Genomic DNA, 14,886 nt, shown 5'->3' on the forward strand with positions numbered 1-14,886 from the left:
CATGTGAATGAGCAGAGCAAAATGTGAAGTTATTGCTTCTCAAGATAAATCGCAGTCAATGTGCAATTCCTGATTGTCTTATTTGTGTCAAGAACCATGCTAAGCATAGTGTCTACTCACTAGTGACTCATTGTCCTGTTCCTGGAAAGACAACCTTGTGGTCTCTTGGGTTTAATTACATTGAGTTTTAAAAAGCAGAAGAGTTGCGATATGACTTTTAGAAACATTCCCCTGTATGTTGAGTTTTTATGAGATTTCAAGTCTTTAAGGCTTTGAGTAGTTTGAAAATGTCATTGATTACATAAAGAGTAGTGTTCCCAGTAAAGTTTTCCAGAAAAGGCTGGCAGGTATTGCCCTGATTTGGGGAGGTACATTAAAAGCTATCGGAGGCATCCTCCTTTTGTTAAGGTCTGCATATCTGCCTACTTGTTTAGTCATTTAAAAATTTTGCTTTACAACTTGGAAAAAACGAGTGCTAAATTCATAATCCCAAAGTCAAAATGGCAGTGCTTGCAAATATACAGCCCACAGATCACTGACCTCATCTGATGCCAACGCATGTCTGTATTATTCTACTGCATCTCTGTGGAAGATCATGGCTTATGATCCTTTCTCAGTATGACTATGCTAGCCATCTACTATTGTTTAAAAGAAACTCTTCATTGCTTAGTTCAAAGAGGCCATTTCTTCTGTTGACTAACCTTTTTTCAACTGACTTGTTAGACTTTGCTGCATTTGTAAAACTCCCAAGGCGGCATTCCCATTTCTGCGTTTCTGCCTGGAGTAGGAGTTTATAAATGTTTGTGAGGAAATCAGAAATTCAATAACTCCTTTATTAAGTGCAAGAGATCACTATACTCCGCGTTTAATTAAAACTTTGGGAGCTGTCGAGATGGAGAGGCAGATAATACAGACCAGGACAGTTTTTACAAATTCCACTTTCAGCAGATCACACCTAGAGAATAGTATAGTGTCCCTTGTAATCAAAGGAAATGGCCAGAACTTGTGGATTAACCCTTTCAGGTACATTGCAAAGGCTGAGGAAGTTACAGTGTCTCCACTGCCACCTTCAGGAGCATAAATGAATAAAAATGTTTCTCTCCAAATACCTTTTGAAATTAATGTTGATGCTGACATACATACTCTCTGTAACATATATTGTTTTCTAAATTTCATTAAACTGTTTCCCACTGCAATGAAATAAATACTAAGACTTCTTCATAGTTGATGTATCACCATTTGCAATAGAAATATGCAAATATTCATGACTATGAAATAGGCTAAGAAACTATGGCTGTTGGTTTTAAGATGCTTACTATCAGTTACACATGGTGTTAAAAGGACTTTTGGAGTGATTTTTTTTCAAGTTTACAGAGAAATGGAATAAGATGAGGCCCCCAGGAATTCTACTTCTGAAAAGAGCTGGACATAAACCTGCAATCCCAGGTAGTTGGAAGACAAAGGCAAGAGAATTGCAAATTCAGAATTTGCCTGAGGGCTACAAAGAAAGTTTAATGAAATCTACACACCTAAAGAAGATAATCAAGAAAATAGACACAGGCGAAGATGATCAATCCTCATTTAGAAAGACAAATGGGATGTGCATTTAAGGTATGACAGGAATCTACTGCAAAAGGCATTTGAAAGACTCTACCTAGCAGTGTTTCAAAGCAGACACTAAGACTCATAACCAAACCCTCAGCAGAGTGCAGGGAATCATATGAAAAAAGGGCAGTTAGTATGATATGGAAAGGATAGGAGCTCTACAAGGACCAAATATATCTGGGCACAGGGTCTTTTCTGAGACTGACACTCAGCCAAGGACCATCTATGGATATAACCTAGAACTTCTTCTTGGATGTGGCTCGTGGTAGCTCAGTAACCAAATAGTTTTCCAAAGTAATGGGAACAAGGACTATTTCTAACAGGATCTCAAGGTCAGGCTCCTTGACTCCCCTCCACCCCAGGGGAGGAGCAGTCCTGTTAGGTCACAGAGGAGGACTTTGCAGCCAGCCCTGAAGATACCTGATAAAAAGGGTCAAATGAAAGGGGAGGAGGTCCTCCCCAATCAGTGGACTTGGAAAGGGGCAGGAGGAGACCAGGGAGGGAGTGTGGGGTTGGGGAGGGAATGAGAGAGCGGGATACAACAGGGACACAGAGTTAACAAAATGTAACTAAAAAGAAAAATAAAATTTAAAAAAAAAGACATCCTGGGTACATTAGTGACAAGGTTTTGCATTCATACTTTCAAAGTAAACAATGAAAGTAAAAGGGTTGTTGGTAAGGCACTTGCCTAGCATGTGAGGCCCTGGTTTTAAGCCATAGTATTAAGATGGAAAAGACAATTCTCTCTCTTGACTTCTGAAACCATTGAAAATGCCTCAAACCAGGTGTTTCCTTAAATGTAAGCCAGAAAGATCGATTCATGTGTTCAACAAATAGCTAATGAAGAGATTGTACATCCAAGTGCGTTATAAATGGACATGAACAGGTTACAAAGAAAACCATTATTTTGCACAATTCACAAGATACATTTCTAAACGTATGTAGTGATGAAATTCAATGTAAGCATTCAATAACCAATTACAATGAATTAATCTAACTAATCTTAGGTAACTTTACTTTTCACAGGGCTTGGAATTAATTCATATTTAGTGAAGCTTTCACCACCACTCCCATATGTCTTATGTGACTTGATTTTTCTTTTGTTCTTGTAGTGTACAAAGGATAAAAACCAGGGCCTCGGTCATATTAGTCAACAGCTCCTCCAGTGGCCAATAAATAATAATTGGCCATTGTTTAAATAATACTTTTGAGATTATAATACAATCACATCATTTTCCCCCTTCCCTTTTGCCTTCCATCCCTCATGTACACTTCAAATACAGATTAAATAGAAAAATCTACCCAGTCTATATAATGTTTATTATATAATTACATGTATTCAGGAATGACTATTTAGTATTGAATACAGTTATGTATGCTACACCCAAATGATAAATCTATACAACTCATACATTTTACATACAGACCTGGACATACAGCCGCAATCCCAGCTACATGGGAGACTGAGGCAGGAAAACTGCAAGTTCAATATCTGCCTGGGGGCTACAGAAAAAGTTTAAGAACATCCTGGACCCACTAGGATACAGTCCTAGGCATGCGCTGTAACGCTGACCCATACTCCTAGCCTGTGAGTTGGAGATTCTTCACAGGTATCCCACCATTGAGCCAGGTCCACAGCCCTCTCTACATCATCTCTACTTGGTTGCCCTGCTCCTGCCAAATATCCTGTGCGTTCCAAGAAACTCTGAAACCCTGTGAGAGAAAAAGTTTGTATTTTCTGGCTCATCTTATTATTAGTGAAGTTACTCTTTACCAAATGTCTCACTGTTATAAAAAAGTTCATCTAGCAGAATAGATAATGCATATCCAAACTTATCTACTCTCTGTTGGCATTCTTTAAAAAAAAAGACTCCTTTATTTACATTTCTTATCTTTTTCTCCCTATTGCACCCCAACCCCTTCCAATATCTCAACACCAGGTAGGAGAGAGAAAAGGTTAGTGGAAGTGGGACCCAGTTCTTTCTTCGCTGCTACCTACTGGTCACGGTCATCGTCAATTTCCTTGGAGCCAGTACAATTCGCTTTTCAGATCTTCAACTTCTTGTTTCACAATAGCAATTAGGAACAGCAAGGGAGAAACAGGGGCAGTCTTGTTCTTTCTTTGCTCTCTGGGCTCTGGCATTTATTCTCTCTTCAGAGTCAATAGGCAAACGGTCTGTTGCTGTGGACCATATGAATCAGTCCCATATCCCACATCTGGAACCAAAACAAAACCATATTTATAGCCACAACAACTCTTCTAATACAATGCTTATCATATGTTAATGTTATTTAACTTCTTCTACACAATAAACTATATACAAGTGGAATTTTCAGCATAATGACTTGTGAGTAAAAGAACTGATACAGACATGAGATACAGTTTGCTGTGTCAGAAATTAAACTGAATATGTAGGAAAAATATGAGAATGTACTTAAGAATTTATGTCCCTATTGCCAAACAAATGTGTCAGTTGAACAAAGAATCCTCCATTCTCTAGAGTCCAAGTTTTTTTTTTTTTTTTTTTTTGCAAACTAGTAATTTTATTGTTCTTGCTTACAGAGTATGTGTGAAGGTCGTGAAGGTCTATTTACAGGAACAAAATAACTTTAGTACTGCAAAATCCCAATTTCGTGGACACTGCATCATGCAGTTTCTACATACTCTCCCAAGATCACTTGAAGCTGGGTTAAGACAGGAGGGAGTAAAAGTTCTGGTGAGGGTCCTATGACCCTCCTCTCCCTCCTTCCATTAGAGAATGTCAATAGCTCCATCACCATTCTCATAGACCTAGTTATCACTGTATATTCCTACTAAAATTATTGTTATGGCTACAAAGCCAACAAATCTCTACTCCACTGCAGTGGGATGATCATGCTATGCCTGAAGGAGAAAAACTAAAGCACCACAGGATACCATATAATGTTTTCATGCATGCACATATTATGAAATGTTCAAATCAGAGTGATTACAACCATCTCCCCAAATGGTCATCATTTCAGTGTGGTAACAATATCCCAAATCCTCCTTTTTGCTTCTCACAAACACAAAAGCCCAAGTTTTAAAAGACTCCAATTTCTAAAAACCAAGGCTACACTAAAATATGTATGTTTGTATAGCTGTACATCCAAGTTCCTAAGTTTTATTTGGTGAAAATGGTTTATAATTGCAAAGTGCGTTTGATTATTTTAATTGTAAATCTCCATCATCATCCATCTGCAACAACTAAAATGGGCTAGGTTACTGTCTTAGTTACTTCCTGTTACTGTTATAAGCTACCACAACCAAAGCAACATAGAGAAGAAAGAGTTTATCTGAGACATAGTTTCAGAGTTGGAGTCTGTGTCCATCATAGCAGGGATCATGGCAGCAGGCAAGCAGGTATGGTTCTAGATCAGTAGCTAAGAAATTAAATTTTGATCCACAGACATAAAGGAGAGACAGAGAGCTATTTCCGAATGGTATAGACTTTTGACGCCATAAGGCCCATCCCAGCTTTTCCAACAAAGTTACACCTTCTAATCCTTTCAAACTAGTTTCTGTAATTCCATATATAAGGTGAAGAGTGACCGAGGAAGACACCCAGCATCAACCCTGGGCCTCCAGATACAGGTACATACATGTGCAAATTTAACAGCATACACTCATGTACCCACACACACAAGCATTTACTACATACTCATGTATACCACATACAATTAAAAACAAACCTTTTGTCTCAAACTTGAATTACATATATGTGAAACAGATGTCAAGTAAAGGCTTTAATATAAGTGAAGGGGGATATTTTTGATATTATAAACATCTTTATCCTGATTTTGACCCATGATAAAGAGGAAATTTTATAAAAATTCAGATAGTTCAAAGTTTCTACTTTGGAATATTTTGGTAGAATTTCTACATATCTAGTTGCAGAATTTGTATTTGCTGAGAAAAGATTTAGGAGAATATTTTGTCCTGTTTCTTCCTGCTGAACAACATAGCTAATATCTTAAATCTGTAGCACTTTTCAGCAAAGCATTTTGAAGAAAATAGAAATATCAAACGTCAAACTCAATTCAAAGCTGAGAATCAAGAAAAAGTGTCCTTAGCTTATAAGGATAAAGATTTCTTTTGTTGTGTGCACTGAATTCTTCTCTTACTTGGGGATGGAAAGTAGTTCTCAGCAAGTTGACTATCAGGAACACTAAAAGCCTGCCACATTATAGTTTCTCAAGTGCTGACCTCCAGCCAAATTACTGAATAGCTCAAGGCTACAGACTGCCCAGTAGAGACTCTAGGATGTACAGAGTTTTTTCTTCTTCGTGTTTCTGTTTGCTGAAGTTCTACGTTCTACACAGTATTTCAAATGGGTTTATTATTATTACCTAAAAATCTGACCTTCTGTTTCAAGAAGCCAGGCAATTAAAACAGAGATTGATTTATTATAATAGAATTGAATTTTCTTTCTAATTAATTTAATTGTCCTATTTGATTACTTTTAATTTGCCTACTTTTTAAATCAAATGGTACTCAGTAGTTCCATACTGACAGAGCTGTATAATCAAATCTTTTAATGAAACAAAGTCCTAGAACCATTGCTACTCTCAGTACTGTCACTGGAAAACTCGCAGTGAATACATAAAATTTATAGATTCCAATAACAATTAAAATGTGAGGCCTTTCTATTCAAATATTATTAAAATGTAGCAAGTAATGGCAGTAAAAACAAGTTCCTGAGCTTGAGGGCCTTGTGTATCTGCCACATTTGCAAGCCTGTTCTTACCTGTCAGTCACTTACCATCATAACCCCAGTGCAGAATAACTGTCTCATCCAGACTATGGTCCTTCCCAGAGCGAACAAAATGTAATAACTGAATTGACAAATGCAGGCCTCCCTCACTCCAACTTAGGTTATCCAATAGAACCACATCTCCTCCACAGCCAGTGGTAGTTTGTTGAACTGTACATCTCCGTTTCTTATACCTGATAGAGTTGATCTGGCATCTCAATGATGTTGATCTAGAATCCCACCCCCATCCAATAATAAAATGCTCACAGGCATTTGAGAAAAATTGTCAGTGAACATGTACTTATAAAGACCTTGCAGTTACAGACACAGTGATCCTTAAGAGAAACTGTTCGGCAAGATAGTTTCTCTTACAATAAAAAAAAGTGATTTATGGTGAATTCCTGTTTCTATTTGGGAGTAGGAATCAGTATCAGAGTCAGCACTGCTACGCATGTTATTGACTCTAATAAAAGCCCTTGTGGTCAAGGCTTTGTGAGCTTCTTGGTTGGCACACACAATCACCAAGAGATTTACAGTCATATATATATATACAACTCAATATACTGAGAGGAGATACCTGACAGATGTGTGTTCTTTCTTCTGATTCCTCTATCTTTATAGTGAACACCAAGCCCAAAGAAGTCTGAGAGTCCCCCGAGACACATAGGCAGGCAGTTGAGAGGGACGGATGGGCTTAAAGACAAGCACATCCAGCTGTGACACAGCGGAGATAAAGAAGAAAGGCGATCAAGAACAAATGGGGATCTGAGTGAGATATCTACAAGGATAGTCTGGGATCTACTTAAGTAACTCATTTCTTCATGCTTTTTACATGCAAGTAGAATGCAAGAGATCATGAAGCCCTCTGCCAACTAGCTATATGTAAGCTTTGCTGTTCAGCTTCTGCCTTGCAAGCAAGACTGAGGCTGAGGAAAAGAGTGCAAAACAACCAGTGATCTTCAGTCAGCCCTGACACCAACCTTGCCAACACAGCCATAGTTACCATTCTTCATTCCACTCTAGTCTCAAGTAAATATCACTTATGACAGGGATTCAGCTAGAACAATGTGAGGGATGCAGTTTCAGCTCTGATAAACTGACAGGATATTGCTGCTTTAGGGGGTTTGTTTTAGAATAATGGGTAACTAAAGCACTATAGAAAGTACACTTTCTACTAGAGTTGATATGAAATAAAAAGTAGTCTACTGGATGGAGATGTCAGACAGAATGGAAAAAAAATGCCTTCAGATTATTTGGGAACCAAATAAATGATGGTCATTAGGGAAACTAAAGAATACAAGCCACAAAAAAAAAAAAAAATAGCCAAGTGGCTTTTCTCTTTCAGTTTGTTTATACAGTGGATTATTTTTGTATGTTGAACCATCCCTGCATTCTTAGTATGAAGCCTACTTGACCATGGTGAATGTGAGTATTTTGTTAAGTATTTTTGCATCAATATTCATAAGGGAAATTCATCTGAAATTCTTTCTTTTTTGAGTCTTTGTATAGTTGAGATATCCTTAGTGGGAGAGGGTACATTTAGTCCTGCTATGACTTGAAGAACCAGGGTGGGTTGGTTCCTTTGGGGGAGTGTGTTTCTTCTCTGAGAAGTGGGTGGGGGGCTTCCCTTATCTGAGAAGGAGAGGAGGAATGGAGGAGGGGTGTGAGGGTGGGACTGGGAGGAGAGGGGTAGGAGGCGCGGGGATCAGGCTGTAAAGTGATCAAATAAATAAATAAATAAAAATAAAAAATAAGCCACAGTACATTAAAAAAAAAAAAAAAAAAAAAAAAAAAAACAACAACAAAAAAAAAACAAAACCAAAACGACAAAATGAATGTTTGGCACTCACATGAGAGTTTTGATTCAGGAGCTTCCTAAGTCTGGTTAGGTATCAGTTTTTCACTCCAACAGATATGCCTTAGGAAAGCTAGATTGAAGAAATGAATTTGTCTAGGATCTACTAAAATTAGCTCTTCCTGAAAGGTATCTACAACAGGAATTGATGTATAATTTTTCACTCACACTGACCTTAAAAATTGGTGACTCTAAGAAGCAGAGAAACTTTTCACTCACACTGACCTTAAAGAATTGGTGACTCTAAGAAGCAGAGAAACTTTAAAAAAAAGGTTTTAGTGGGTCTTTTAACAAGAAATGAGAAACCACTTCTGAAGGAGTGGTGAAAGACAGTATCCTTGTGTTAGTAGCAGATGTGGGAGCATTACGAGCTTACGACAACTATAATCTTGCTTTTGACAAACCAAGAGAGCAACCACTACTGTGGCAGATGCCTTAATCACGGAGCATATTCTTCAAGAAAAGCCAAGCTGCCTGAGCAGACCTCACTTTCTAAGTGATTATCTCTGCCTGAAGAAAGGCATCACCTGTGGTCCAGAGTTTAGCACCCAAGGCCAGGGCATAGCAGAGTAGTAAGCGAGGGTGTTTGCCCACATGGAGAATTATTGGGTAATCGCAAAGGCATTTCCTACCCGATGAGAACGCATGCCTCTGATAGTGGACAAGAGAAGCTGTGGTGCTGAGCGAGCCCACATTATCATTCAAGAACAATTTTAACCATCAGTAAGTCAGTGTTCTCATATTCTGATTGCCTGTGATTGCTAAAAACAGCACACTTTAGTTCTTAATCTTTATTTATATGATGCAAGCTTTAACACACACACAAATAATTGCAGTTGATAGATGTCTCATAGTTGTCAGTATTTGGTCATCCACTTCCTGAGACTGTTCTTACATCCTCACAATGAAAGAAAAAATATTTAATTGCCTTTTGATCTCAACTAGAACACAGTTTTAATTCTCTGGAGAAAAAAAAAAACCTATTTTGTTACTATGATCTATGAAACACGAATAGTATCAGTTCTTAATAAATACAGTGTTTATGTTATGAAAATCATTCCAACTCAGGAAAAATAAGAAGTGACTGCACCACTTGTTTTAAAAATATAATATTTGGAAAGAACAAAGATATACTTTTTATGCTGCCATCAGTATTAGAAGTGAGGATATTTGAAAGTTTGAAGTGAAGGCTTTCTATGGCTTTATAAGCATAAGCTTATACCTTTTCTGTAGTATTGAGATATTCTACATTTGATATTAAAAAATATCCAAAGGTAGGAGGTTTTCTTTCTCTTTGTTTTAAAATTTGAGTGCACACAAATCAACACAACTGTCAAACTGGCATTCTTCCTTTATAAGGATAGAAAAATGTATGTATAAAATTAAAGGATGAAAAATATCACCTACTTGAGTCATTTGTCTAAACAAGCCTCTTTAAAAAAAATGAGAATATAGAGAATTTTCTCTCCTGCTGCCACCTTGTGGTTTAATATGTGTGACTGAACTTGAAAATATCATAGCATAATTTTAACTTTTGATTTTTTTTTTCTTCTTTTTAAAGGAGAGTAGTGTTAGGGATTGCATGACTAAGTGATCAACACAAAGCTTATATCTATACATAGCAGCTACATATCTAGACCTCATTTCAGTTATTTATGCAGAAATAAATACATATATTGCATGCACAGAGATTTTTACCATGAAGGGGAAAAGGGAATTACCTAATCATGCATTTTAATTTTACAAGTGAAAAAGCAGAAAAATGGTGAAACCACCTTACTGTGTTTTCTAAGACACCATCATTGGTTAAGTAAGAAAATGAACATAAAAATATAATAGGACAAATAATCTTAGAAAAGAGAAACCTTATACATTTTTAGAAGTACACACATGATAACAATAAGATAAAAACCCAGGCAACATATTACGTTCATATATTCTCTATGCACTAGGTATAGAGTGCTGGCAAATAATTCTCTTCTCTCCAGTACTAGAATCTTTGTTTTCAAGTGCTCTCATCAGTTGGATTGGTTTTTTTCCTCAAGGCAGGCATGGCTAAGTGAGTAAGATCTGACCAAAATATGTTGGAGCATTAAAATGTCCAGTTTTCAGTTTATCTTTAGAACTATGTAAATAAAAGAAAGTCCCAACAGTAGCAGAAGGAAATGGTAACACCCACTTGGGCTCCTGACACCAGGGTGAACCAATTGGTACTCAAACCTAATGTAGACTTTTCACTATAATAAATCTGTCCCTCACCTTTGCCATTTTAAGACTCTGGCTCAAATTATAACTGCACTAATAGAATGTGACATTTAAGAATGAATGGTTGGTTTCAGATGCTATAGAAAATTGAAGACAGACAACATGCCATAGTGTTCCCAGCCTTTATAGCCAATACCATGGGCAATTTCTACAACAAAATTTATTGCCAGTTGTAGAAACTGGTAGCCCCAGATTCTCATGTCAGCAGGCTCACTTCCTCCTGAGTTCCTGCTCTCTAGTTTATAGGTGGCTACCTTCTCACTCCTTCCTCAGACAGACTTTTCTCTGTGAGCCCATGCATCTGTGTCCTAGCCCCCATTTAGATGAGGACAGCAACTACTAGATTAGGGTGCTACTCTAACCAATTACCTACAAAAGACTGCATCCCTGGCTATCACCAGATACTCTTGTACAAGGATATTAGAATTTCAGCACATTTATTTTGGAAGGATGTTTTGTAGCCAATAACAGAGTCTAAGTAATCATTAAATTAACTACCTACTAGTATCTTAGATGTCTGTAGAACAAACCACACTATAAACATACTGAGTACTTTTCCCTTAAAGAAAAAATCTCAAGCTCTCTGGTCCTGTCTCCTAGTGAATAACCTATGTTCCCGCAGATCTGTGTTGTCCATTATTTGTTTGAGTTTTAGGTTTTTTTTTTTAATTTATTCACTTTATATCCCAATTGTAGCCCCCTCCTTCATCACCACCAGGTCCTACCTTCCTCTCTCTTCTTCCACTATCCTCCTCCCCTTGGCTACTAAAATGGGGAGTCCTCCCCTACTGTCTGACCCTAGTCTATCAAGTCTCATCATCTGTGGACTGGCAAGGTCACCCTGACAGGGGAAAGTGATCAAAGAGCAGGGACCCAAATTCATGTCGGAAACAGCCTCTATGCCCCTTACTAGGGAACCCACGTAGAAACTGAGCTGCCAATGGGCTACATCTGAGCAGGGGGTGTAGGTTCTCTCCATGTATGGTCCTTGGTTGATGCATGAGTGTCTGCAGGCATCCCTGGGTCCAGATTTGTTGGTCTCCTTGTGGAGCTCCTGTCCCCTCTGGGTTGTCTATCCCTGACCCCTTCATTCAGAAGACTCCCTGTGCTTAAAGTTTGACTGAGTTTCTGCATCTGCTTCAAAGCCCTGCTGGGTGGAGTCTTTCAGAGGACATCTATGGTAAGCTCCTTCCCTATTCCCTCTCTTCTGTTGCTACCAGTGTCTATGCTGTTTGCCTTCTGAATGAGAATTAAGCATCTTCCCTAAGGTTCTCCTTGTTGTTTAGCTTCTTTAGGTCTTATATTTTAGTATGTTTATATTATATGGCTAATAGCCTCTTAAAGTGAGTATATAACCTGAGTGTCTTTCTAAGTGTCATCACTTAGGATGATCTTTTCTACTTTCAATCATTTGCCTGCAAATTTCATGATTTCCTTGTTTTCTACCTGAGTAGTATTCCATTGTGTAAATGTACCACAATTTCTGTATCCATTCTTCAATTAGGAAATTCTAGGTTTTTTTTTTTCCAGATTCTAGCTATTATGAATAAAGCTGCTATGAACATAGTTGAGGAAATGTCCTTTTTGTATGATTGTGCATCTTTCGGTATATGTCCACAAGTGGCATAGTTGGGTCTTGAGGTAGCACTATTCCCAATTTTCTGAGAAAGCGCCAGATTGATTTCCAAAATGGTTGTAACAAGTTTGCACCCCGCCAGCAATGGAGGCGGTTTCCCCTTTCTCCACATCCTCTCCAGCATATGTTGTCACTTGAATTTCTGATCTTAGCCATTCTAATGGGTATAAGATGGAATCTCAGAGTAGTTTTGACTTGTATTTCCCTGATGACTAAGGACGTTGAGCATTTCTTTACGTGTTTATCCACCATTCAATATTCTTCTGTTGAGAATTCTCTGTTAGCTCTGTACCCCATTTTTCTTTTTTATTTTCTTTTTTTTCTGTTGCAAAACACATGAGAATCTTTCTATTACAAGCTACAGTTTGGGCTCTTATACCCTCACTCTCAAGTGTCCCTCCCAGCATGCCCAAAGCAAGGGGATCCCTGCCTGGTCAAAACACAAAAGGCTATAGCAAGGCCCCCAAACCATGGTCTGGCTTCCTTTCTGAGGGGGATGGTTTGGTTTCCTAGCAACTGTATCTCTAGTGGGCAGGAAAAGGATGCAGTAAGGCTAGTTCTTTCCCCTCAAGTGGCTAGACGTGTCTCCACCTGGCTGGCCTTATTTCAGGCTTGTGCTTTAAACTTTAACATGATAGCCACTGATTTTTAATCCTTTGGTCTGTTAACTGCATGTACATCTGTTTGAAGGTGTCAGATCACGGAGTTACAGACAGTTGTGAACTGCCTTGTGGATGTTGGGAATTGAACCTGGGTCCTCTGGAAGAGCCGTCAGTGCTCTTATCCTCTGAGCCATATCTCCAACCCAAGGTCATTTTTTTTTATTATTTATAGAAAGAAATTGATCTTCTCAATACAACACTTGACTTCTATAGTAATATTGTGGGGAATTCTAAAGTCCACTTTTAATTTGATTAGCAGTGGTCTATAGCACATGTCATCCAACTGTGAGAGATTTTTCTATGGATTGTTTGGTTGGTTGGTGTTTAGTTCTTGAGTTCTTTATGTATTCTGGATATTAGCAAGCAAGGAGCCAGAGGGAAAGGGGTTGGTGTCCCAGTGTCTTGTCCTCAATGACCTACCTTCTTTCTTCTAGATGCCATCTGCTAACAGTTTTAGCACTTGGTAATAGTAACACACACTGATGACAAAATCACCAGTATATTGCCTTTGGGGGACATTTAAGACCAAAACCATAGCAAGGGTCTGAAGTTGCCCAGTTGAGATCTCTATGTTCTATAGCTAACACTAGCATATGTGCAAATATTGTTAGCTACTCTGCCCTGGCATTCTTACTCAGAGGCTTCCTTGTCTTCATTTCATCACTGCTAAACTCAAGTTTTGCAGACTAAAATCCCAGAATTGTCTCTCAGCACCTGTCATTCATCACCTGCCTCTCCAATCCCCTTTCACTAACTCTCCATGGAACTGAATTTTTTCTTCTTCCCTGGATTCCAGTACTTCCTACCATCTCAAAGTGACCAACATAGACGCAGGATTATAGTCACCACCAATGTCACCCTTAAGTGAAGTCTTCCCTGGCTACTTAGCACTGGCCCAAATACAAGTCCTCTTCATCATCTCATTTCATTTGGTACTTTGTTTCAGAATATTTAACACATTCTGAATTTGCTTTGTAACCTGTTTTATAGCTTGGAAATATTCAATTTTTCTTCTATACTAACAGCAATTACTGGAAACCAGAGACTTTACCCATTTTCATCATCATTTTTTCCCTCGTGTATAGGATCTTGTAGTGAATGCCTTGAAAATAGCAAGTGACCAAATGACACGAGCTCCGCTGTGGTGATTGGTCTTAGTCTTTCAGGCTACTATAGCAAAATGCTTTTCTCTTGGTTCCAATGGTTAGGAAATCCAAAGCCAAGGAGTGACCAGGTTCAGAGTGATTTATCTGGTTCTTTGATAGATGCTTCTGTCTAAGTCCTAACATAATAAAAGGGATAATCAGCCTTTCTGGGGGTATGTTTTCTGATGGGAATAAATTAAGGCAAAAAAAAAAATTTTTTTTAATTTAAAATTTTTTTTTTATAATTTAATTTTCTTCGGAGTCCTCTACTTCTAATACCACCATATTGATGATTAGGTTTCAAAATCAAAGTTTGGGAGGTACAGACCTCCCACAGATCACAGTAGTGGGGCAGACATAAGTGGACAGACCTTGTAGGAGGTGATATAACGGTGATGGTCAGAGTGCAACTCACATGATTTGCAGAATAATTTCATTTTAGTCATATTTATGACTGAGTTGCTCTTCCTAGGTGTGCTCTTTCATGCTTATCTGAATTCAATATGTCTGAAATCATCTCTGGAACAGAACATTTCCTCACTGTCTTGACAACATCTGGACATCTGCCATGAACACCTCAAGCAACATGTTTCAAAAACAAAGAAGTGTTTTCTTTTTTCCTGCTTCTCAATGTGGATGTCAAAATAAAACAGAATGGTATTAACTTTTATATTGGAGGTAAATCATTTCACCTTTCTGGAATACTTCATCAGTAAGACAGAGAATGAGTCTAGATTACCATCATGTTTGTTGTGGTGTTTTTATATAATGTAACTACTGAGTTTTTAAGATGTCTTCCCCTAAATCACTGAATGTGCAAGAATGGCCAGACAACCATTTGCCCTATCAAACAAAGAGTGGGCACAGTGGACAATGCCTGAAAAGTACAGAGAGAAATGGTCATTCCTGGAACAGTCACAAAGATTCTTAGACATACCTCTGAGGA

Source organism: Meriones unguiculatus, chromosome 6 (assembly GCF_030254825.1).
Source record: "Meriones unguiculatus strain TT.TT164.6M chromosome 6, Bangor_MerUng_6.1, whole genome shotgun sequence".
In the NCBI taxonomy this organism is placed as follows: domain Eukaryota; kingdom Metazoa; phylum Chordata; class Mammalia; order Rodentia; family Muridae; genus Meriones; species Meriones unguiculatus.